Genomic DNA, 24,506 nt, shown 5'->3' on the forward strand with positions numbered 1-24,506 from the left:
GTAACATCTGAAAGTTCAAGAGAAACAAAATGTTTCTTCCACTACTGGCAGAACATTGTGATCCAGCTGTGTGCAGCTGCATCCCTTCTTAAAGTCCCACTCTGGTTATCTTTTGATCCGTTTTCAAAACATTCCTGGTGTTCTTTTAAGTATGATTATGCTGTTTTAGGCACAAAAAAAAATAGGACATAGTTTCTGTAGAACAGCAGTAGTGCATCAGAAATTCACCTCTGAGTTGTGGGTGGGGCTGTGTCACCTTCGTAAATGGTGGACCAGTCATGGCAGTTCAATGAGTGTGTGTTCTTTTGCTGTCGCCAGTGACGGTTCTGGTGTTAAAGGATAAAAAACATTCAACAAGAAAAGTGAGCCTGCCCTCATTTCCCATCATTCCTTTGTTTACACTCTCTCTCTAGCTAGCTAGCTTACAGCCCCTCACAACTGCAGGCTAACATTACCGGCGCAACAAATATGCAGAGCAACACTGGAGAAGTCAAGCTGTAAAGTTTTGAGCCAGATTCCAGCTCAGACGTGGAAAACAAAGACGTACATGGATCTATTTGTCTGCAAATTGGCGCATCAGAATGGAGCAGAGCAGGGAGCTTGTGCCTGCTTATTATAGCTTCTGTGACAACTACAGGCTTTTTCAAACGATATTTTTTCGTCCGCTTTCCGTTGAATACAGAAATACTCAGAAACACAGTTTTTGTCTTAATTTTCTGTATATATGTCCTCCATGATTAGAAAAACGCTACCAGAACAAGATAATAACAGCTAAAATAGTCAGTCTTATAAAAAAAAAAAAAACACAGCAACACCCTGTTGTTGTTGCAATCAATGATAGCACTGACATTTACGTAACCCCAGGACTTTACTAGTCGACCAATAGTGAACATCCAACACCACGACAATGTGTCATATATGTGGTCTTACATGTGTATCATGTCAACTATCTCTCACATCAGTACTGGCTCTAGTCTAAACGGCATGCCCATCAATCATTCTTAAGGGAGGGCACTTGTTTGTTGTCTATTTCGTTCTATCGTGCACTGATTGGGTTTTCACTCCCTTCTATTTCCTTGCAGCTACTATTATCTGAGTGTGTAACCAGCCACTGAGCACAGCTGTTGTGTGCCTGATGAAAGCGATGTGACTGACATTCATTGTTCAAGATTGAATATGCATTTCTCCCTCCAGGACTGACGCATGCCAAATGAAGGACTTTTCCCCCTGATTGATGACATCTATTTATAACGGAGCTCTCCCATTTCTCTCCCTCCTGCACACTGCCTCCTAATTCTTCTCACTCTGCCGTGCTGACCTGAGATGGGCCGGAGCTACAATCCACCACCGAGTAAACACAAGGAGCTGGACTTTAAATGTCAAATCAAGTGTTATTGGAAATCGGTTCAACCAACTTTCCATTAAAGGGTGGGAGGGGGAAAAAAACACTCGAGCTGCAGAAATTATGCATTACTACAGGTATAGATGTGTGAGTGTTTTGGAAGGGTTACTTCTGAGCGCAAAGGTTATAACATGAACATGTTCAATATTGCATGGGCTATTGTGTGCTGCTATTGCAATCAGCTTAACTCAGCTGCATTCAATTTGATCCAGAGAGAAAGTCTGGCCCGGCTTTGTGCTAAGTCAACACTTTGCCTGAAAGACGAATCTTCCTGAAGGCGATGGCAGACGTACCAGCAAGGAACGGGCAGGGAGGATAATGGTCAGGACAGATGAGAAGGAACACGGGCGGACTTGGCAGGAAAATGATGCACGGAGGGGAATGCCTGTCTGCCATTGATGCAGATGTTGTTCATCAGTCTTTACACAAAGTTACACAAGAACCATCACATGTGAGAGTAGCTAGTGCTTTTATGTAGTGAACTACTGAGTAAAACAATAGTTGCTACAAAGCATAAAGCTAAAATAAAACATTAGACTACAGATATGCTACCACAGATGGTTTTCCCATTATGTGGAGCAAATTTGGTTCATTGAATATATTTATTCAAACCTCAAGCACCTTTTAACTTCCTGAGTTGTACTAATAATATGCTCCATCAGGTCATAATCAGTTAATGAGGTTGTTCAGACGCTTTACAATTCCGACCTCAAACATTTGAAATACAGCTGAAACTGCAGAAGCACAGAAGAATCCCTGGAGTAAAAATCGATTATTTCCTTTTGAAATAAACATATCAATGGCGTTAAAGACCCACTGAGGAAAATTGTCTCTTTGGTGTTTTTACTATGTCGTTGTGGTGTTTTTCTGATGAAAATTTCATTTCTGAGCATTTCTTTAGTCAAATTGCTGTCAATCTGAAGTATACTGTTTTAAAAAGAGCTTATTATTTGTGATGTCAAAAATACACTGGGTGGGCCACAAGTGGGAGAGCGAGTAAACAGAGCCGTTAGCATTAGAGATGAGAAGGAGGTGCTGGGTTACTCTGCGCCAACTCTGAATTTCTAATAAACTACTGCCACTCTGCAAAAACTGTGACATACAAAAACGTTTCCTTTTTTTTATTGTGTCTAAAAACTGCATAATCATAAAGAAAATACCACTAGGAAAGCTTTTAAATCGACCAAAAGATGATCAGAGTGGGACTTGAGCTTTAGCTCCAGTGTTGATTTTGATTTTCTTTGAATAACCATAACGCTTCAACCATTTTTACCTAATGATCGTAATTCCAATAGATCCTGAAGCTGAGAACGTCTTTCAACACTTTACGGTTGTGATTGGTTTACTTAACCAACAGAAACCAGTTGATTGTGACGCAGAGTAAAGTGTTGCACATCAGTGCAAAAACTGCTTTTCTCCGTGCAAGAATCCGTTGGAATTGTGTCTTCTTCGTAAATGGTGGACCAGTCATGGTAGTTCAAAGACTGTGAGTTATTTTGCTGTCGCCAGTGACGGAATGAACAAAATCCAAAATCTCTATCGCTATTTTCCATGTCCTTTTCCGACAACACGTTTTTTTGTGTTTGCTAGACACAAATCTTATATTTATTAGTTATGTTGCACATAATAGGACAGCAAGTTGTACTGGAGGTCTCCAAGTAAATATTTACCAACATTTCCCAATACATTTTTAAACAGTGCTTTTCATGTCGGCATTGTAATCCAGATTGCAGTGCAGATGGCTGAAGTGTCATGCTCTGAATTACTGATGTAATGACATAAATACAATAAACAAACATGATAAGATCTTCCTATCGCAGTGTGCAGGATATGCCTGTCTATATTAGATAGCACAAATAAACACTTAAAGATAAACACGAGATCACAGAAAAAATTAAAGCTACATTTCTTTTTAAATTGCTTTCTGGTGCGGAAAAGGCTGTTCTTCTTGATCATGTTTCGAAAAGCCTCTGTTACAATCACACACTGCAAATGTACAATCCCAGAGAGGGGCGGAAACATTCATGCACAAATGCCTTTACAGATTTTTACAAGCAGCGTTCTAGCTCCATGTAAGGCAGCGTTGGCTGCACCCGTGTGCCTTCCTGCATTTGACCATTCCAACAACGCTCCAGTCTGGTCTGAGGAAGCTCTTCTCTACAATCAGTCTGTTGGATGTGATCCTCTCAGTAGTGCCTGCTTCTGTTCCTCTTCCTGTTGGTGAGCGGAGGGCCAGCAGAAGGGAACGTGCTGTCAGCATCTTGGCCCGGTTGCCTGGCTCCCCACAGCCTAGTCATTACTGCTGGCTAACAAGCAGAGAGCGAGGGATGTCTGCGGCTGCTCTTCCCCTTAACTAACAAAGAGAAAAACCTTACGGGTAACCGTGGTAGCGGCAGCAACACAGAAGCTCATTGTCCTCATGGACATATAATGGGGCTTTCTTATTATAGGTCGTCTTAGACAAAGACACAAAGAAAGAATCTGATGGGTTACATGTCCTTTCAACTACGCTCTGTGGGACTTCAGGGGTAAAGAGAAACATTATGTACATGACTTGTCACATGCCACTGCTTTGAATTATCTAAAGGTTTGGATCTACATCTTTGTCACACACACTCAGCTAAATATATTTACACAGTTTCTTAATGTCAGTCAGTGTCTTTGGGCCAGGCAGCTCGGGAGTTCACACATAAACAGAAATAAAACCGTCACAGAGATTGTTACCAAGCCTACAGCATTTCCAAAGGTTGGCAGTAGTTACTTTCGAGTTTAGTTGAAAAGGAGATTTTTGTTTAAGACTTTAAAATTTCTCATTTGAGATTTGCTTTCATTCATACCGTTTCCAGATCCCAGCTCGGAGGAAGAAGGCGTCTGCAAGTGGGGGCATAAGAATGGAGTGGAGTGGGGAGCGTGTGGCCCGCCCAACGTGTTTTCTACGTGTTCATACTCAGAAATTGTATGCTTAATTTTCTTTATCATCAGAAAAATGCCACAAGAACAAGTTAACAACAACAATTTTAATGAGAGTGAGTCTTTAAAAAGTGGATTTGTGAAACGTTTTGTTGCCTATTTGAGTAGCTTCTTCAGTTCTATCCCCTAATCTAGGTTATTATTTAACCTCTTCAAGATCAACCTTTTAAAATCCAGTTACCTTAAAGAACTAAATCCTGGGATATCATCCCTGGATGAATAAGAATCTTCAGACATTCAGATGGGGAGATTTTGCTGTCTTACACATTCAAAAAGCTGACTTGGTCATGGGAAATTAGAGGACTTTAATGTTACTGACAGCTTTGTGAAGTAAAAATACAACAGAGGTAATTATATGCAAGTTGTCATGGTTAAAAGACTGAATATGCAGCAGCAACATCGGGTGCCTCCAAATTTAACGTGAACCACGTAGAAAGTCCTAATATAAAGTCGTAATGCAATAGAGTGCAACAATCCTGCAACATTTGCTGCTTTTGTGAAGAAAATAACACCTTTTTGTCAACTGTGTAACAACAGAACATTATGATAATTTTCTAGTTATTGTCTAAGGTGAAAAAACTGCATTCCAAAATTCTCTTAGATGTCCTGGTGTTGACAGCAAAAGCTTGACAGCATTTGGTGTCACTTCTCATGTTCTGTTTCACATGTGCAAATGATTAGAATATGTGTGTTTCCAAAGGGATTGCTTTACTGCATCTTTGTCTTGAAGGTGCAGTAGTATTCCATGTGGAATTAGAATCAATGCATCCCCTAAAAAACAAAAAAAAAAAGAAAGAAAACCAAAAAAATGATGGGAAGACAACATTTCCTCGGCTGGAGATGGATTTCATTATTCCTGCTTTGAAAAAACAGTTGATTGTGTGAGTAGAAACAAATTGGATTATATATTTAAATATATATATATATATATATATATATATATATATATATATATATATATATATATATATATATATATATATATATATATATATATATATATATATTACTTTTGATCAGGGGAGGCAGGTGGTGGGACAGAGTAACAAAAAAGTGACTGTTAATCACGGTTGGCAGTTTAATAATATTTTTTTTCCAATGCCAGACTGTGAATAGAAATACAGACCATTGATAATTTCCCAGCAACTGTGTTGGCAATGTTAGCAGGGAAACGCATGGCGGTGGAGAATCTTTTCTCTGAAAAATTATAAACAATAAAAAAAGGAGGATTTATGATGAAGAAAAGGAAGACTGACCAAACTGAACCTCACCCACCCACCCAAGCACAAGTCAACTGTCCTGCTTAAAAATGCAACCATGTTGGGTTTCATTCACCTGTGGAGTCAACCAACTCGATACAAATTGAGGCAGCTTTTGAAAAAAGTAAACAAGTTCAATAATTCTTAAATAGAATCAATAAACATTAGCTATTAGGAGAAAGACGATGAGTAGCCTTTTTGTTTACCTAAAGTGCTGACTATAATCGGTCCAAGTCAGCATTTTACGTCCAAGTACCTGCCAGCATGCCAAATACTGTCAATATTTTCTCCCAGCAAGCAAGTTCAATTCAATAATTGTAGAACTCTGGCTTCAAAAGACAAATCTTAATGTTCCCCTTTTTCTCTTTATATGCAACAAACTAGCAAACATGAGTGATCTCCACACCAGCCGATTTGTACACACATCTTACAGCTGATCTCTCAACAGTGAGGTCTCAGGAGAGCTGGTGCCCAGAGACCAAAGCTCTGACCTGGTAATGGGTCTCAGAAGGTTGGGTCTGGGACGAGTCTATTTGGCTCTTTACACTTGTACACTGGCTGCTGCCTCCATTGGGACTGGGTCGTCCAAGCTGCAACCTTCCAGCACCTTTCCTTTCTCCTTCGTTCTCATCACAGTGGAGTGAAGTAACACTGTTGCCAGGGTTACAAGAGAACAGAAGAAAGTGGGAGGGGGTTAGATGGTACGAAAGAGGGGAATTATTGTCTTACTAGAAGTTAAAGACAACATCTTGAGCCGTTGTGATGAATGCAGAAATACAACAAGGACATCCAGCAAAGCTAAATCTATACGTCTCTGAGAATTTGTAACTATGTGAGCAGATCTGGGTATGACTTTGTGCATGAGTTTGCAATCAGGGCTGCGTTTGGTGAAGCTTTGCCAAACTTGTGGAATGTAAACTAAGTACTGCAGTACTCTGTTCTGGTGTCAGTCGCACATCCTGCTGGGACCCGGCACGCGTGGACATTCCACTCAGCATGCTGGGCCAGCGTACCTGACAGACACAAACCCATGTAGGATTCCAGTTGCCGCTGCAACATAGACGCATTTCCTCCAGCAAGAACACATAAGCTGCCAGCTTTCAAAGCTACTTGATACCCTCAGAGCGGAGGGTTTCTCCCTGTGACTGCCCACAGGAGGACTTAATCTAATCTGATGATGAATAATCTGATTAACTGGGCTACTCATTACCCTTTTCCTCTGTCTTTCGCTCACCTACATCTGGACAAGTTTCATTTCATCCTCCACTTTTCTCTGTCTGGACGTGGGCCCTATAAATGCCAGAGCTGGCTGGATGTGTCACTGACTTGATGCATTGTGTGTAACAGTGGCTTTCCTGGACTCACTAACCATCTAAACCTTGCTGATGGGACAACACAATGATGACGGTTGAGTCGCCCATTAGCCAAAATTAGAGCCATCCTTCCACCACTCAAGACAGGCCTGCAGGCAATGCCACGCAGTCAAAGCCATTACAAAAAACACGATCTAAACTGATTTTGCTCTGCAAATACCATTAGCCGGTGCCCCAAGAATATAAATATCCAAAGTCTCCATCTGAAGAAGAAAATGGGCTCTGGTGGGAAATCGTGTTAAGAAAACTCTACACCAATGTCATGGACTTCTTCACTGGTTGCCAGGGGGGCTGGGACTATCTGAAGAAGATGATGAGAAAACAGACAAAAACAGTGGTGGGAGGGAAGATGGACAGTTGCAGTTTCCCTTGGCTGATTTGAAGAGGAATCAGTGTCAAAGACACAAATATTAAATCAAGACAACCTTTGAGGCATGATAATCTGTTGTCCTGCATGTGGAACAACTCTAACAAAAAACACATCTAGGTTAGGCCTGAGAATTCTTCCAAAATAAACTCCTCTTTTACCGTCCTTCATACATAAAGATTTTAGTGGAATGCCAAAAAACCAAACAACAATAGAAAACAGTTGCTTGGCAACTGTTAAATATTCACTATAAAACCGCAAGTTGATCAGTTCTTTCCAAGTTTCAGATTTCTGAGATATATTTTTGTGAAGTGAAATATTCGACTCACGGGTGCCTGCAGAGGTAAGCACAGTTTTACAGCAACCTTCAGTCAAATTAACAAAGATCAGATTCAGCAGGGATCCTACAGGATTCTGGGTATATGTACTAAAAAGTTTGCATGTGTATGTACAATTGTGAAATATTAAAGTCTTCCACTTGTTTTTCTGTGTTCTTATTGACCAAATGGTCTTTTTTCATCTTAAAATCCCTATTTCCTCTTTTCTGAATTATGTGCAGAATTATACTGCTGCTGGTCTAGTCTTCTTTTGTTCATTCTTTTCCCAAATTCTAAGAAAAAAAAAAAAAATCCATAACTCCCCTGACTGGTGATGCTTCAATGAAAATGGTCAAGCAGTGAACACGTTTGTCTTTTAAAGACTGAGTGTGGGCCTGTGGTTTGCTGGCAGTGTGGGCTGAACTCCCGGTAACTATCTCCATTTATGCAAGACAACAGGCTCCTTGTGATAAATGTCATTAGGTGAAAAGTTTGCAATGCAATAAAGCCAGCATTGCAGCCATGCACCATTTCCAGCTCACATTTGGTCTGATCGCAGATGCGATGCGCTTCATGCTGCTGCAATATTATGAATTTATTTGGGGATATATTCCTATGGTAATGGATGCCTTAGATGTTTTATTCCTGTGATCAGCATGTTCCTTTTGTTGCTTCCCAATACGTTAATAATAGCTGGCATTAGTTGCTTTAATCTTGGTCTTCCACAAAGATGCTTTTTCACAAAAAGAACAAAAATTGTGATGCACTGTAACCGATAATGATGCCAGATGACAGCTCTTGTATGTATTTTTATTTAATACGGCTAAATATGAACAAGTAATGATAGGATGACAGAAAATATTAGGGTAATAATCCAGCCAAAAAAATAAATAAAAGGAAAAGATAAATACACACACACCTACACATACACATTATTTAATTTGACCAAAATGTAAATAGAGTACAGGGGCCTAAAAAGCCGAAAAAGTAGCCGGTATTCAGCGAAAATTCGTCACATGTGAGTGAGGTAGTCGCCAGCTACTTTTTGACGACGAACAAGTTTTATTAATTATCTCGCAGCAAATAATCTGCATATGCAGAGATCGAAATTACCACTCACAACCGGCCCTTCTTTCTGCCGATTTTCTTTAATGCTCCTCCTATACCGCACAGTGAATACAAGAACGCCATCCCCCCGTTCCTGTTATTTCACCTCCATGGCTGATGAAGCAGCGAAGCATGCTGGGATTTTTAACAGGATCCAGACAGAACAGGAGGATAAACCTGCTGCACTTACAGCAGCAACAGAAAGTTCCTAAAAAGCGTTGATTTGGAGACAGCGGTGTTGTGATATGATGCTATGTTCATGAGCTGTTCCATAGGTCGCCAGTTTGTGACCACAAACTGATTTAATGATAGACAATATTTTCACGGCCTGGACTTTAAGGCGTAGTGGAAAAATACAACAAAATTTAATTCAGGACATTCATTAAAAGAACTTTTTTCTAAATAATAACAAAAAATGGTTCTTCAGAAGCAAGTAGAATATCATCAATAAATATTAATTTTAGTCATTATTGAATCCAGTTATAAAATCTAGCCACAGGGGTTGCAAGCCAGTTGCCTCTGTGCCGGTCCCAAGCCCGGATAAATAGAGAGGGTTGCGTCAGGAAGGGCATCCGGCGTAAAAATTGCCAAAATAACCATGCGAATCATCCACACCACTTTAGACATACCGGATCGGTCGAGGCCCGGGTTAACAACGACCGCCACCGATGCTGTTAACCTGCAGGGTGTCGGTGGAAATTTGACTACTGTTGGTCGAAGAAAGAGAGGAGGCAGAAGGGTCCGTGGCCAGAGAGAGAAGGGAAAAGGCAGGAACATAGGTTTGAGAATAGGGACTCTTAACGTTGGCACAATGACAGGGAAAGGCAGAGAGCTGGCAGACATGATGGAGAGAAGGAAGGTAGATGTACTGTGTGTGCAGGAGACAAGGTGGAAGGGCAGCAAGGCACGTAGTATTGGAGGAGGATACAAACTGTTCTATCATGGTGTTGATAGGAAGAGAAACGGGGTAGGAGTGATTCTGAAGGGGGAGTTTGTAAACAGTGTTTTAGAGGTGAAAAGAGTCTCAGACAGGATGATGAGCCTAAAGTTAGAAATTGAAGGGGTGATGGTGAATGTAGTCAGTGGGTATGCGCCACAGGTTGGCTGTGAGTTAGAAGTGAAGGAGAGATTCTGGAGTGAGTTGGATGAGGTCATAGAAAGTATCCCCAGAGGAGAGAGAGTTGTTATTGGAGCATACTTTAATGGGCATGTTGGTGAGGGCAATAGAGGTGATGAGGAGGTGATGGGCAGGTTTGGTGTTAAGGAAAGGAATCTGGAGGGACAGATGGTGGTGGACTTTGCGAAGAGGATGGAAATGGCTGTAGTCAACACTTACTTCCAGAAGAGAGAGGAACATAGAGTGACATACAGAAGTGGAGGTAGGAGTACTCAGGTGGACTACATCCTATGTAGACGAGGTCATTTGAGAGAGGTTAATGACTGCAAAGTGGTGGTAGGAGAGAGTGTAGCCAGACAGCACCGCATGGTGGTGTGTAAGATGACTCTGGAGGTCAGGAAGAAGAAGAGAGGGAAAACAGAAAAGAAGACCAAGTGGTGGAAGCTACAGAATGAAGAAACTTGTGAGGAATTTAGGCAGAAGTTGAGACAGGTCCTGGGTGGTCAGGATGAGCTTCCAGATGACTGGGAAACTACAGCAGAGATTATCAGGGAAACAGGTAGGAAGGTGCTTGGTGTGTCATCTGGAAAGAGGAAAGACGGTAAAGAGACTTGGTGGTGGAATGAGGAAGTACAGGAATGCGTCCAGAGGAAGAGGTTGGCTAAAAAGAAGTGGGATGTAGAAAGGACTGAGGAAGGTAGACAGGAGTACAAGGAAGCGCAGCGTAGAGTGAAGAGAGATGTGGCAAAGGCCAAACAGAAAGCTTATGATGAGCTATATGACAGGTTAGACACAAAGGAAGGAGAGAAGGACTTGTACAGACTAGCCAGACAGAGAGACAGAGATGGGAAGGACGTGCAACAGGTAAGAGTGATAAAGGACAGAGACGGAAAGGTGCCAACAACCCAGGAGAGTGTACAGAAAAGATGGAAGGAGTATTTTGAGGAGCTGATGAACGTGGAAAATGACAGGGAAAGAAGGGAGGAAGATGTGGTTGTTGTGGAGCAGGACGTAGCAGAGATTGGAAAGGATGAGGTTAGGAAGGCTCTGAAAAGGATGAAGAGCGGAAAGGCCGTTGGTCCTGATGACGTACCTGTGGAGGTATGGAAGTGCTTAGGAGAGACAGCAGTGGAATTTCTAACGAGGTTGTTCAATAGGATTTTAGAGAGTGAGAAGATGCCCGAGGAATGGAGGAGAAGCGTTCTGGTTCCGATCTTTAAGAACAAGGGTGACACGCAGAACTGCAGCAACTATAGAGGAATAAAGTTGATGAGCCACACAATGAAGCTGTGGGAAAGAGTAGTGGAAGCCAGGCTTAGGAAGAAGGTGGAGATTTGTGAGCAGCAGTATGGTTTCATGCCCCGTAAGAGCACCACTGATGCCATTTTTGCTTTGAGAATGTTGATGGAAAAGTACAGAGATGGTCAGAAGGAGCTGCATTGTGTGTTCGTAGATTTAGAGAAGGCGTATGACAGGGTGCCGAGGGAGGAGCTGTGGTACTGTATGAGGTCGTCTGGAGTGGCAGAGAAGTATGTCAGAGTAGTTCAGGACATGTATGAGAGAAGTATGACGGTGGTGAGATGTGCTGTAGGTCAGACAGAGGAGTTCAAGGTGGAGGTGGGACTACACCAAGGATCAGCTTTGAGTCCTTTTTTGTTTGCTATGCTGATGGACAGGCTGACAGACGAGGTAAGACAGGAATCTCCCTGGACAATGATGTTTGCAGATGACATTGTAATTTGCAGTGAGAGTAGAGAGCAGGTGGAGGAACAGCTAGAGAGGTGGAGGTTTGCTCTGGAAAGAAGAGGCATGAAGGTCAGTCATAGTAAGACAGAATACATGTGTCTGAACGAGAGGGATCAAGGTAGAAGCGTTAGGTTACAGGGGGCTGAGGTGAAGAAGGTGCAGGAGTTTAAGTACTTGGGGTCAACAGTTCAGTGTGATGGGGAGTGTGGAAAAGAGGTGAAGAGGCGAGTGCAGGCAGGTTGGAGCGGGTGGAGGAAAGTGTCAGGAGTGTTGTGTGACAGAAGAGTGCCAGCAAGACTCAAAGGAAAGGTGTACAAGACAGTGGTGAGACCAGCTCTGCTCTATGGGTTAGAGACGGTAGCAGTGAGACAGAGACAAGAGGCTGAGATGGAGGTAGCGGAGATGAAGATGTTGAGGTTCTCCTTAGGAGTGACCAGGTTAGACAGGATAAGGAACGAGTACATCAGAGGGACGGCTCATGTTGCCTGTGTTAGGGACAAAGTCAGAGAAGCCAGACTGAGATGGTTTGGACATGTTCAGAGGAGGGATAGTGGATATATTGGTAGAAGGATGTTGGAGATGGAGCTGCTGGCAGGAGGGCAAGAGGACGGCCAAAGAGGAGATATATGGATGTCTTAACAGAGGACATGAAGTTGGCTGGTGTTAGGGTAGAAGATGTCCATGATAGAGTGAGGTGGAGGACGATGATTCGCTGTGGCGACCCCTGATGGGAAAAGCCGAAAGAGAAAGAAGATTGAATCCAGTTATAAACATTTTGAAACCAGTTTATATTTATCTGTATTGATCTTTAACCTTGATTATTATTAAATCGTTTGGATGAGAGTCCTACTGTTGGTTCCTTTCTTGGGTCATGGTGTTTAAGATCACTTTATAGGTCAGTATTTTGAAGTTATTAGAAATACAATATTGTTATATTATTTGTATCACAGGTCTGTATAAATGTTTTGTCCTTGTTTTATTATTTTAAAATAAAATAAAAATTAAAAAAAATCAAGAGACCAGAAACACATGTTACCCAAAGCAGCAAAATTATCGTGTCAAGATCATTTCCAGGCCTCTGGTAACCTTGTGTTTTCCTCAGTGGATCCTCATGGGTCTTCAAATCAAACACTGTAACCCCATTAACCTTATATTTAATGCTTTTTAGCTTTAAGATCCAGGTGAATATCAGAAAAGTAAAGCACACATATCTACTGGTCTCTTGCTGTCACACTTTGCATGCACATGTGTGCAAACATTTATCTGGATTCACACTTGCCTTCATTTGACTTGAGCAAGCCAGTTTTGAAACAGCTTTGGAGACAAAATGGTAATTACTCCTAAACCACGCTGCAATAATGAACTTCTTAGCATGCTCAGCCTCCTGGAGTTCATTACGCCGCTCGACGCCGCACTCCTGACGGAGCAAAACCAGATTTGTTTTCTTTCACAACGGCTCAGAGGGACGCACTTCGAAAGAGGCGCGAGTCACACAGCTTCCCTGGCTGCTCCACTTTCAGCCGTCACTCAAATCCACTCATATAGGAGACTCCCAGATCTGCTTCTGATGAGACTGATCGGCATTTTCCCAGACTCCTACCATCACATTTATGTCCCCTGCATGGATGAAGAAATGTTACAAGTTTTTATCCGTTTTGGAATATTTATTTTTGTAAAAAAAAAAAATTCTAACAGTTTCAAAAAATATATAATTTTGACATGATATAAGGGGAAAATTAGTCTTTACAACAGCTTGACAATCTTAAAAATAAACAAGTTGTGTTGTACTGGGTTCCCACTCCTTCAAACAAAAAGGGGTCAAGGGCAGATCAGGGCAGAATGGCTCCATTCAGGGTTTGTCCTCTTTATCAAAGCAGCGAACTTGTTGTCACTCTGCCTGTTTGTCCAGCGTTTCAGTCAAACACACCGCCAAACAGGCTTACAGTCAATGTACATATTGTTGATTACATTTGAGATGGGTATTTGGGAGGTAAACATTTGAATGACAGAACAAACGGAACACTCTGACAGACAAGGCTTCACGCTTCCACAAACCTGTCACACAGCAGCAACAGTAAATCCAAGACCTGTCACGTACTGCCGTCATAGTACCTCATCTATATGCAACGCTAGTACCCTGTAATGTAGACAATACACTAATTATGTCATCGTGCTTCTCATGATTATGTATACAAGTGTTGGCCAAGAGGCCAATATCTGTGGAGAACTTGACGTTTGCTGTAATTTCACCCCTAAAAGTGAAGAAGTCGTCACACATCTGTTCACACCAAGAGGTTTTTAGGAATTTAGTCCAAAGGGAAACAGCTAGGTATTGGTTAATAGGGTGGCTTTAGGCTTAGCCTATCAGAGTCTCTACAGAGCAGACCAGCCGCTCCATCTCTTTCCTTCCCTCCCTTATAAGCAGCCATCAATTGAGGGAGTGAAGCCCCGAGCGCCCACGCTCAGCCAGCGTGCACGATTACTTGGATGGCTGTGAGCGAGTGGGAGAGTTTCAGACTTTGAGGGTGCCTGTGCGTGGAACCCCTTGACTGGACTCTGCAGTAGAGGCTGGAGCATTAATGAACACTGTCTGTCACAGTCCCAGTCCTGCCTCTTTCCCCCATCACTCTGGCAACAGATCGGCATGGCTTGATATAAATGACTTCTCTTTTTGCCTTCTCTGTCCCCACATGGCCTCGACTGCGCTGTCAGGGAATCCCCCAAATCAGTTGAAGCCCCCATTCCTGAATCTCAACAGCCGCTGTGCTGATTTACCCAAGAGTGTCGCCTGCAAGCGTCCTGGTAGAACTTGGGTCAAAATCAAATTTTAAAAAAGTGGGAGAAGCCTTTGATAAGGTAGGGAAAACTATTTGCATGATATCTAGTTTTCCTTGTCCATTTACCAGGAATAGTGGCTCCTTTTAGCCCCGTCTCTTCTTTAAAAGTAAAAAAAGAAAACCCTTTTTTATTGATGAATGTCCTAAATAAATCAGTTAAAACATTTCTTTTCCTCCTGAAATGTGTGGGGATTTTTTTTACTGCTCAGATGTTGTTTTATTGTAGATTGAACCCTGATATCTTCAATGGTCTCACATATCTGGTCACTACATTACTACACTACACTACTATTACCTCATTAAATCATTCAAATAAAATGTTTATTTTGTTTATTACATAATTATGAGGCAGTTTGTGTGTGAAAACTGCCTTACAATTACCAGGGATTTGGCCCATTACTTTTGTCCTTACGTTTTGCCCCATCATTAGTTTCTCCCTCCACAAATGTGATGTTTTTCAAATTGAATATTTTCATCTGCTCCTAATTCATAACGATTTTAGTAAAGAAATACACAGTAATCCAATACTTTCTCAATATATGTCCTGAATTATGAGAAAAATGTCACATAAACATGTAAATAAATTAAAAATAAAAAAGACCCAAAACACGATTTTCACCGGAGCAAGTCTTTCAAAGTTTTGAGTGAGCTGATAGTCAGGGGGAAAAGTCAGATTGTGGGAAGCAGCAACATTTGAACAAAAGGCTCTGCTCAGGCGTGGCCGAGTACACAGCCACTTCAAACTGTACAACAGCACAAACCCAGAAGCCATCAAGGAAAATCACATCAACCTGTGCGATTCCCTTTCCATCCACAGTAGAGGGAAGCACTCATTATGAATATGCAAGGTTACAGCAGAAGCATACTGTTGTTCTCGCTCCTATGTTTTATTTAATGAGGCCGCCGTTGGTCGACTCCATGTGCATGTGCTTGTTCCAGAAATGCACGGCGTCACCGCTCATGCCCACACACTCCCCAATAATGGGACATTTTCTATCCATTTTTCGCTCGACTTGTCTGTCAGTTTACGTGAGTGGAAGCACCATGACTCAATTTTCATCCAAGGAGGATTCTGGATTGGTTCATTTGTGGGGCACTTTTGCAACAAGGCCAGAGGTTCTGCTGTTTGAAGTGAACGCATGCATGTGCGCACATATGTGGGGATTGGTGGGGAAGAGGCAGCTCCCCCGTGAAAAGAAAACTCAGAGGAGAATAGTGCTGATGCGGTCCCTCTCCCAGAAAACAGCCAAAGAATACCAAGTGAGGAAACTGCAGGATGGGAATGAAAAGCCAGCAGGAGTACGGCTTTGATAAGACGCTAAAAGGACAAATTTATCAAGCTCCTGCGCCTACTATCTTTTGTTTTCTTATCAGGAAATGGTATGAATGAGAATTGCTCATAATATGGTCGGGCAATTAATAGCACCTCTGGCAGAATGGTGTCCCATTCTGATGACTCTCAGGGAGGCGGTTGAGTCGCGGACATCAAACGCCTGTAGTGCCCTGGCGAGATGTCAGCCTGGTTAGCGCCATCACCGTGTGATGAGGCCCAGGCAGATGCGAATGGGGGCCAGACGTGACAAGGCAAGCAGAAACAGGGATGATCCAACCCTGCAGTGAGGATGGAGGCAGGCGGGGGGAGGGGGGAGGGGCAGCAGAGCACTTGGTGAAGAGGAGAGATTGAAAGGGAGGGGGGGGGGGAGATAAGGTGGAGAGGACAGCAGGGGAGATGTTCATGATAGGGACAACAAATGGGAGTTTACATGTACACAGCCCAGTAGAATCCATCAGGGAGAAAAGGAGGTGTGTATGAACAGAGAACAGCGCGGCGTGAATGAGCCCCGTTAATGAAAACGGCGTCCGCTGATGCTCAGACTGAATGGAAATACACCTTTGAACTGCTAAACCTTGTTGCAATAATGACTGAAAGGCAAGATGATGACAGCGGAATGGAAAAGATAGAGTGGCCCGAATCAGAGCAGAGAAACGGCGACCCGGCTGAAGTCAGAGCTCTTTTCCCCTCCCCGCCACCACGGGCCCGGCATGCCCTCCTACGGTTTTGCCTGCTTTGTACTGTAGCACAAGACAGAAGCAAACATGCGGTTCCACTGCAGGACTTCCCAAGCGAATCAGAGATGCTGTGTGAATGTGAAGCAGGGCATTACAAAACAAGAGCACAAACGTCCTCTGCAGACTTTTCCTGAATAATTCAAATATCACTGTTTAAAAAAAAAAATACAAGACAGTTTCTTTGCTTTCAGCTGCAGGCATGTTTAATGTACAGGTCATTTAGCAAAGGTTTTCACATCTGTGTTCACATCTGATAAAAGCAATGGTTCGAACCGGGCATGAGACACACGTTCAGGAATGTGCATTTAGCACATTCTTCAATGCCCATGGTGTTCACACTGGAAAGGCAGGGAGGGGCTTCTTTTTCTTTTGCTACTGTTAACATGCGCATGTCTGCCAGCTGACAGAGACTTGGTGCAAAATGTTAAAGCAGCGCAAATCTCAAAAATCTTGCTCCAGAACTTTTCTTTTACATCTGTATTCCAAATAATGAAGGACGTGGGCCAAATTGCTTCCCTATCTCTCTGGCTCCCCCATTGCATTGCATTGGAACTTGTAGCGGTGTCCTAACTTGTATTCCTTAAAGGGCTGGATATCCCTCTGTCAGTGGTGGATGATTAGCATCACTCTTGTAACGCAGAAGAGAAACGCATTACTCACTTTTTTTTTTCGCATGACTGTTAAAGTTAAAAAACAAGGTTATGTATTTTTCGAGCACTGGCAGCTATGCACCAACGTAGATGACATCATCGAGTGGTAGTAACGTCTGGATTTGAAGACACTATTTTCCCATAATTCTCTGTTTGGAGGGCTAAATGTAGGGGTAGGGAATAAATTTGGATTAGTCGGCCTTAGTGTCAAAGAATTACGGCTGGGAACAATCAGCAAATATCAATTTCTTTCCCATGATCAATTTTCAAACAGTTGGCACTTCCCTGAATTAAAGAGGACATCATCCATATGTCACCAGCAAATCCAAGTCCCTGATTGGTCAAAGATCAATTGGTTTAACTTTCAGTTTTGGACGCGGAAACCTGAAACACACATTTACATCGAATTTCTATTGAAAATGGTTGCTGGACTGCGGGTGGGCAAAAGTGGTGTGAACGTACCTTTAGAGAGATTTTTCCCTTTTTACTGAAACAGAATGGTGTCTTAAAACAAGTGTTATGAAAGTGGTCATTAGGATGGAGGGAATGTCATACAAGCAAATGGTGTGGAGGCCATCTGGAAGGCCAGTGGGAGGTGAGGGCCTGACACAGAGAACAGACTGACACCTCACATGCACACCTGAGCTCAGGCAGGAGACGGGCCATGTGAAAACGGGTGGAACAAGAAATGTAACAACTACCAAGAGAGGGTTGTCACTTAATGTTACTGTAAATATCTGTCACCTGTCTGTGTTGATAACAGACCATGTAGCAGCAAATGAGTAAGCAGCAGTTGGTAGACAGATGGCAAAAAAAAGAAATATTGTAGCTTGAATAAATTATGTTGCAGTATCATAAGAGAGCTAACGCTGGATTTGACTTTAGCTAAAACAAATATATAGAACTCTATGATTACCATACTAGGCAAACAGCTTAAGGTAAAGTAAAAAAGAGATCCTTCTCCATCAAAAGATCTCGTCTAACAGGGGATCCAGCCTCTAAAGCCAACTGTAAACTTACGGTAAAATGAATGCTGTAGGTGCCTGCAAACAGGGGGAAGTGTTTGAGGTAAGGAAACAAAAATGAATCCCTGTCTTTGTGTCGAGTCTACACAGTGTGGATAAACAGACGGACAGACAGATCCTCTGCAAATGAGATGCCAATGAACACCATTGGGAAGAGGAGTGAAGCATCAGAGGAGCACTGACTCTGCTGTAATAGAAAAGCTAATGGTGATGAGACTCCTTTGCTGTCAAACCTCAGAACAGCAATTATTTTTTTTTTTGGGAGATGAGCACTTAGCTTGCATTTCCCTGTGTGTGTAAAATATGTCAAAAACATAGAAGTAGAGGAGAATGGCATGACTGGCTGATAACATTTGCTGGGATATGGAAACATATTTACTCCTTTTGTTTTATTCCGCATAAAACCTGTGCAATCCTTCCATTTTGTAGCCAGTAAGAGGCGAGTTTGTTGCTGTGCTAGGATCATTGTTGTGCTGCATAAGCAAAGTCTTCCTAGGCTCAAGAGAGTACACTAATAACTTGAGATTCTTCTTCCAAACTGCCTCATACAAAACCAAAGCTATGTTTACATCAACAGTTTGTCATTGTTCTGCTACTTCAAAACCTCCCCAGACCATTAGGCTACCACCGCCATGCCACACTGTTGGTATGACGTCCCTGTTATAAAACACTGTTAGTCTAACAGCAAACACAGCTAAAGGTTTACCTTCAGAGAATGTTAATATATATATATGCGCTTCTATTGTTTACCAAAAAAAATCAAACACCAGCCTTTGCATATAAGAGCTTACATTAAAGTAGTTGGTCTATTTAATAATAGATTTTTTGTATCATTATATTGGCATGAAAAACAATTTTTTTTAGTGGATAGTCAGCGTATTATATTTGGCAGTCAGTCAGTTTCATTGGTTTTTTTTTGAAGGCATTGATTACTACACTTTAAAGGAGATCCTCACCTTCATGGTCATCAATTTTTAAATCACTTCTTGTAATGGGTGTTTGTTTAGTCTGACCCATACAGCGAAAGTCAGATGTTTAATTGAATCTGCGGCCATTTAATTATTAGAATATATTGCCTCCTAATTGCTTTGCCCTTGAAATGCTGAAGGGTAAAAGAAGGGTGAACGAATAATTTCTAGAATTTGTGTAAAGAAGTGATACTTTTTACAGGTCTGAGTTAAATATTATTTTCTCTCGGCACAGTCGTTTTTTGTTCAACAATTAATTTTCATGGTTTGCTTTTCCATGCCAATAAAGCACATCAAGCATGTAAAAGGTAAAGGCTGAAGGTATGTGTGAACTGGAAAAAAAAATACTTTTATGTTACAAGATAAAAGTATTAAGTCTGATCAATTGAAGCTGATCTAAAACAGACTGGATCAGCAGTTGTTTTATTTTATTTTTTGGGTGCATACTTAGACTGATAGATGGCTGGTTTGCATCAAACTGGAACATATATTGTAGCCCCTGGGCTAAATAACACCTCTCCCTGCTTCCACACTAATATATGTTGTTTGTTTGCTGAATCCGAACAAACCAGCAGCATTAACCTTATGCAGCCAAGCATAGCCGGCGCTGGACACACCCTCCATCAACGACAGCAGGAGAACAAAGTGCTGGACTGCCAGAGACGCGGTGCAACAAATCCATAGCATTCACAGAAAGTGAGGGTGTGGAAGGGGGTTATCTGACAACAGTACATGATAGGATTTGATAAACAGCAGGGGTCAGGAAGCAGTTCAGAGCACAATTTATCGGGACGAGGCGCTGGGTTTCACCTAAGAGGAGTTGGGCAAGAACTGACGGGAGAACAGCAAAAAGAAAAACTTTTTTGCTCTTTGCTGCGAGAGATAAGGAAAGATAAGAAACATGCAAGGGACAATCTATTCAAGGTGAAGGAATGCAGTTCCTTAAGGGAGAGGCAGACCAGAACAGACAGAAAAGAAATCCAACTTTTGACTTATTGCAGGAATGTAGAACATTTAATGACAAAAAATGCTAATTTTGAAAATATACTGAATTGGAGAGTTCAACAGAAAATGAAACTTGAATAAAAAATGTTTATAACGGGCTTCATCTGAGTGAATAGAGTTTAGGTCTCAAAGGAGAAAAACTAAAGCCTTTGTTTCAACTAACAGTTCAATTATCAAGGAGCTAATGGCTTGGTAAATATAATAGGTTAATAACTCAGCAAGCATGATCAATCATTTGATTGTCACTATGGAAAAATTTCCAATTAACACGCATGTGCAGAGTACACTATTATGAATGTGTGTGCACCTGTGTGTGTGTGTGTGTGTGTGTGTGTATACTGTAACTCCTGGATGTGCATATTAAACAACTGAGTTTTCTAAGCCTAAATTGGTATTTCGGTCATTTTTCCAAAGAGGATCTCTGGTGATCACAATCCTTGTGCATTGTTTGTAACTGTGCGTATTGTGTGGTAGATAAATGAACTGAAGGGAGTTTGTGAGAGACGGTTTTCGGGATCATCTCATGTTTGTAGAAAATGGTGCTCATTGCAATGAAATTTTATTTAAGACCCACTCCGATGAAAATAGTGTTTTTAACATGTTCTAGTGATAATTTTCTGATGATTGAGAAAATCAATTAATAAAAATTAATTTCCAAATTGTAAAAAAAAAAGTATTTATGACGTAGAAAAAACACCGGGCAGGCAACAATCTCTCTACTCCGAGCTCTTGGCAACTAGAGGGGAAGGGGGGCGGGCTAATTTCGCACCAGCAGTCCTGCCCACAATTAAGCAGCGAATTTCCAATGAAGTACCGCCACTCTGCAGAAACTATGTCCTAGGAAAGAAAAGAAACTTTTTAAATTTTGGCTAAACATGGCATAATCATAATTAAAAGACCACTGGGAACGCTTAGAAAATAGCTGAAAAGATGATGGAAGTGGGTCATTAATGATCTGATTCATACAAACTAATTTAAAATCTCTAAAACCGGTTTAGGACCCAAAGAGAGTAAAGTTGTTGTGGTTTTAGTCCTGGCAACATGCTTAGATTTCCAGCAGCATTAGACCAAAGCATTGTAGCATAAATGTAAGAAACATTTTAGAAACTAGCGTACCCTAAAAATGTTTTTTACCACCACCTGAACCACAGAAAACTGTACTGTTTGACAGGTTAATAAGTGTGGCATTTTTAAACAGATTCAGAGACATTTTACTTTGAAAACAAGTCAACTAATACAGAGTTACTCAAAATACAGCAGCAATCGCTGAGAAATTATGCGTGTTGACATGAGTTCAAAGAGGTACAAACAGTTCTAGTAGCCTCTGAGATGGGGGTTCATGTCCGGCATCCACTGTGGTCCTGCTGGGTCACATATGTCACCTGCTTCTCCAGCCAGCTCTGTGGCCTTCGCCCTGCTCCATCTCTGACTCACTTCAAAAAATCTCTACTGCGGCAGCAAAAATGAAGAGGCTTGCAGCTTTGATGATTTTTCCACTTTAAAAAAAAAAAAAAAAAATTCAACCACAGGTCACACAATAAAAATAGGGCATCAAAGCAGTTCCTGAGATTAAATATGAGAAATGCCACCCAAAGCTAGTGGCTATGTAATGGTCTTGCCAGGCACTGACCTTGCAAGCTACACTGAATTAAACTGTGTTGGCTGACGGGTTGGTAGCCTTAACAAGCTAATGAGCTTGGAAGAAAGCCTAGCAAAGAATAACATACCGAGATAATGTCAGCCACTGGAAGTAGTGTGAAACCACGATCCCATAAAATAAATGGAACAAAGGAGCGTCTGTGTGTTTGTGTCTGTGTGTGTGGTGAGAGCATAAGCCTCATGCTTAATGGTCAAAGGATCCCCTTGCATTGGTGTGGAATCTTTTTTAGAGAAGGCCTGAAAATTCCTTTTGCACGCCTCACCACTTGTTTGCTTGAAAAGCCCAGAATGCTTTACCGCAGGAATCCTCCGTGGAGATTGCTGATGTGTCTCTTACTCCCTCATACATACACACTGAATGTGCCCACCCACACGTCACTGACATTTCTTTTAGCGCGCCTTCAAATTGCCACGCATATTAGAGAAGCACTTCGAAGGGCACTTCTTATTATTCCCCCTGATCTTGTGTGCTTTTAGGGTTATCCCACCCTCCCCTTTGTCCTTTCTCTCCTTCACTCCCCTGGTTGTCCCCTCCACCCCATTCTCGGGAGAGCCCCCTTCTGTAGACAGAGCAGCAACCCCCTGAAGCCCCCCACCCTCCTTCCCATCAACCATCTCTGAACCTTAACTTGCTCCTTGTAAAACAAACCAAGTCCGATTTTGGAAACAATCTAAATGTTGACATGTTTAAGATTAGGAATCACGTTACTTCAACTCCAACATGATGTTTTTAGATTTTTTTCAACTTATTCATGTATAGTAAAAAAAGTTCAGGTGTTTTTTAATGTTCATACATTTATTTAATTAGCATTTAAGTCAACTAAAGAGCAAAAAAGATTCCGTTCTATCAAACTTTGGAGTCAAAAAATTGGTCGCTGAGCTGATGTAGAGTTGAAGAGGTACAACTAGACAAAGTGAACCTACAGTTATCCACAAATTGGCTTGCAGACAATATAAGAAAACCACTAAATCGGCACTAAATTTATGACCTTGTTTTATTTCTTCATACCGTCTCCATATCTACCTGGCTGGTTGTTGTGAAGTCATCCCGATTGTCCTTATCCAAGACTGAGCCACTCCTGGTGTGATATGACATACCATGTCTGTCGAGCTACATTTTCCATGGCATTCCTGTCTGATCACAAGAACATTCCCAGCCAGGCATGTCTGCAGATAATACGGAGAGATTCCTAGTATTGTCTTGCAAATCAATTACTCGCAAACTTTTTTCATGTTTAACGCAGAAAGTATGCCAAAATGACGACAATTTGCTTCCAAACCACCGTCCTACCCTTGTCCACACTCTAGTGGACACAAATTAAAGTTTATGCTACAATTGTTTGCATTTTTAGGCAATGACTTTTGTAATTAAAAAGTGACCAGGTGCCTTTAGGAACCATAAAATAGAAAAAAAGAAACACTCAATGCCCCCTTTAACTGTGTGTGACAACGTGGCTCCAGGACAGATCTCCACTGTCAGAATCAGACTTCGTAAAATGTCTTTTTAGGTAATATTAGTTTACCAGACACCTCCCATGCAGTCACTGAAAAGTGAAGAACCACAGTGTGGTTTCCTTGGCTTTTTCCTGGATCTGAAGTATTAACTTGAATTAAGTCAGTCTGACAAACATGAGAAATTAGGCACTGCCATAACTCAGCTAGAATCCATTTCAGTGGGAACTTTCTCTTATACTGATTCTTAGTGAGGATACATCAATTGCAGCACTGAATGATGGAAAAGCAAACTCGTCTGACAAACCCCTCTCCACTTTGACAGATCCCTGAAGTTGAAGTTAAGTTCATTTTGCCCTTTTGAGGTTTTGGAATAGCAAACTTTAGACAGGGCTCTTGGCTGCTACGATGATAACCTTGCTGGGTGTAGGGGCAAATAAGAGTTCACCAGTTTGAGGGTACTGGCACGGGCAACATGTAGGAGCCCTGTCAGGGTAATCTCTGTTAATACAAGCTTGGAAGACAAACCCATACAAAGTGCTCAGTCCAGCATCAGCTGAATTTAAAAAAAGCCTTTTTTTTCCTGTTTATATGTTAATCCACACACAACGATTATCTGTGGGGCAATGTTGCCAGGGTGACAAACACAGCTCAAGAATAACTCAATTAGGGCATACATTGCCGAATGAGAGCAAAGACCAAGTGAAAGACCAAGTGAGGCGGACAATGCTCCTGTGATTGAGGAAGATTTCATAGGTGGGGGGTTGAATTGGCTTTCAAAAACAGTAAAACGGGGGTGGGATTACAGATTGAGTTTACTCTAACGCTATAAAAAACTACCTACATATCATGAAGAGAAGATTACTGCTGCTGCAATTTGCCCCCGATTATAGACTTGTTAACAGCTAAAGATGGGAGGTACAATCCCTGAAGGCCCGTACACACCGGGACGAATTTCGTGCGCGATATTCGCCGACGTTTAACGCCTCGTGACTAAACAAAGGGCACCAATGTGAGTGTCCACACCGACGCGAAAAAATGCCACGCGTCAAAGCGTCACTTTTTAAAAAACGCCTCGGCTTCGTTTTTTTGGTTTAACGCTCCGCGTCAAAAACTATACGACCAATGAGAACGGCGCTTTTGCACACGTGTCTGGAGCTTCTGAAGTTACAGTAAAACACA

The 24,506-nt window shown here is 41.8% G+C and overlaps 1 protein-coding gene across 4 annotated transcripts in view; it reads right to left on the reverse strand.

Moving 5' to 3' along the window:
• Positions 1 to 24,506, reverse strand: part of fut8b (fucosyltransferase 8b (alpha (1,6) fucosyltransferase)) — a 92,756-nt gene that overhangs the window by 59,067 nt on the left and 9,183 nt on the right. Inside the window, exon 2 of one of the 4 annotated variants that reach the window (XM_011491681.4) lies at positions 6,123 to 6,282. The exons of 2 other annotated variants lie outside the window; for them this stretch is intronic. The gene's annotated coding sequence lies outside the window, so the exon portion shown is untranslated. Of the gene's footprint in view, positions 1 to 6,122; positions 6,283 to 24,506 lie in introns of those variants that run through there. One more of the 4 variants, XM_078942651.1, reaches the window with a different exon arrangement.

This window comes from Oryzias latipes, chromosome 24 (assembly GCF_053564925.1).
Source record: "Oryzias latipes strain Hd-rR chromosome 24, Olatipes_Hd-rR_3.1".
NCBI classification, from domain to species: domain Eukaryota; kingdom Metazoa; phylum Chordata; class Actinopteri; order Beloniformes; family Adrianichthyidae; genus Oryzias; species Oryzias latipes.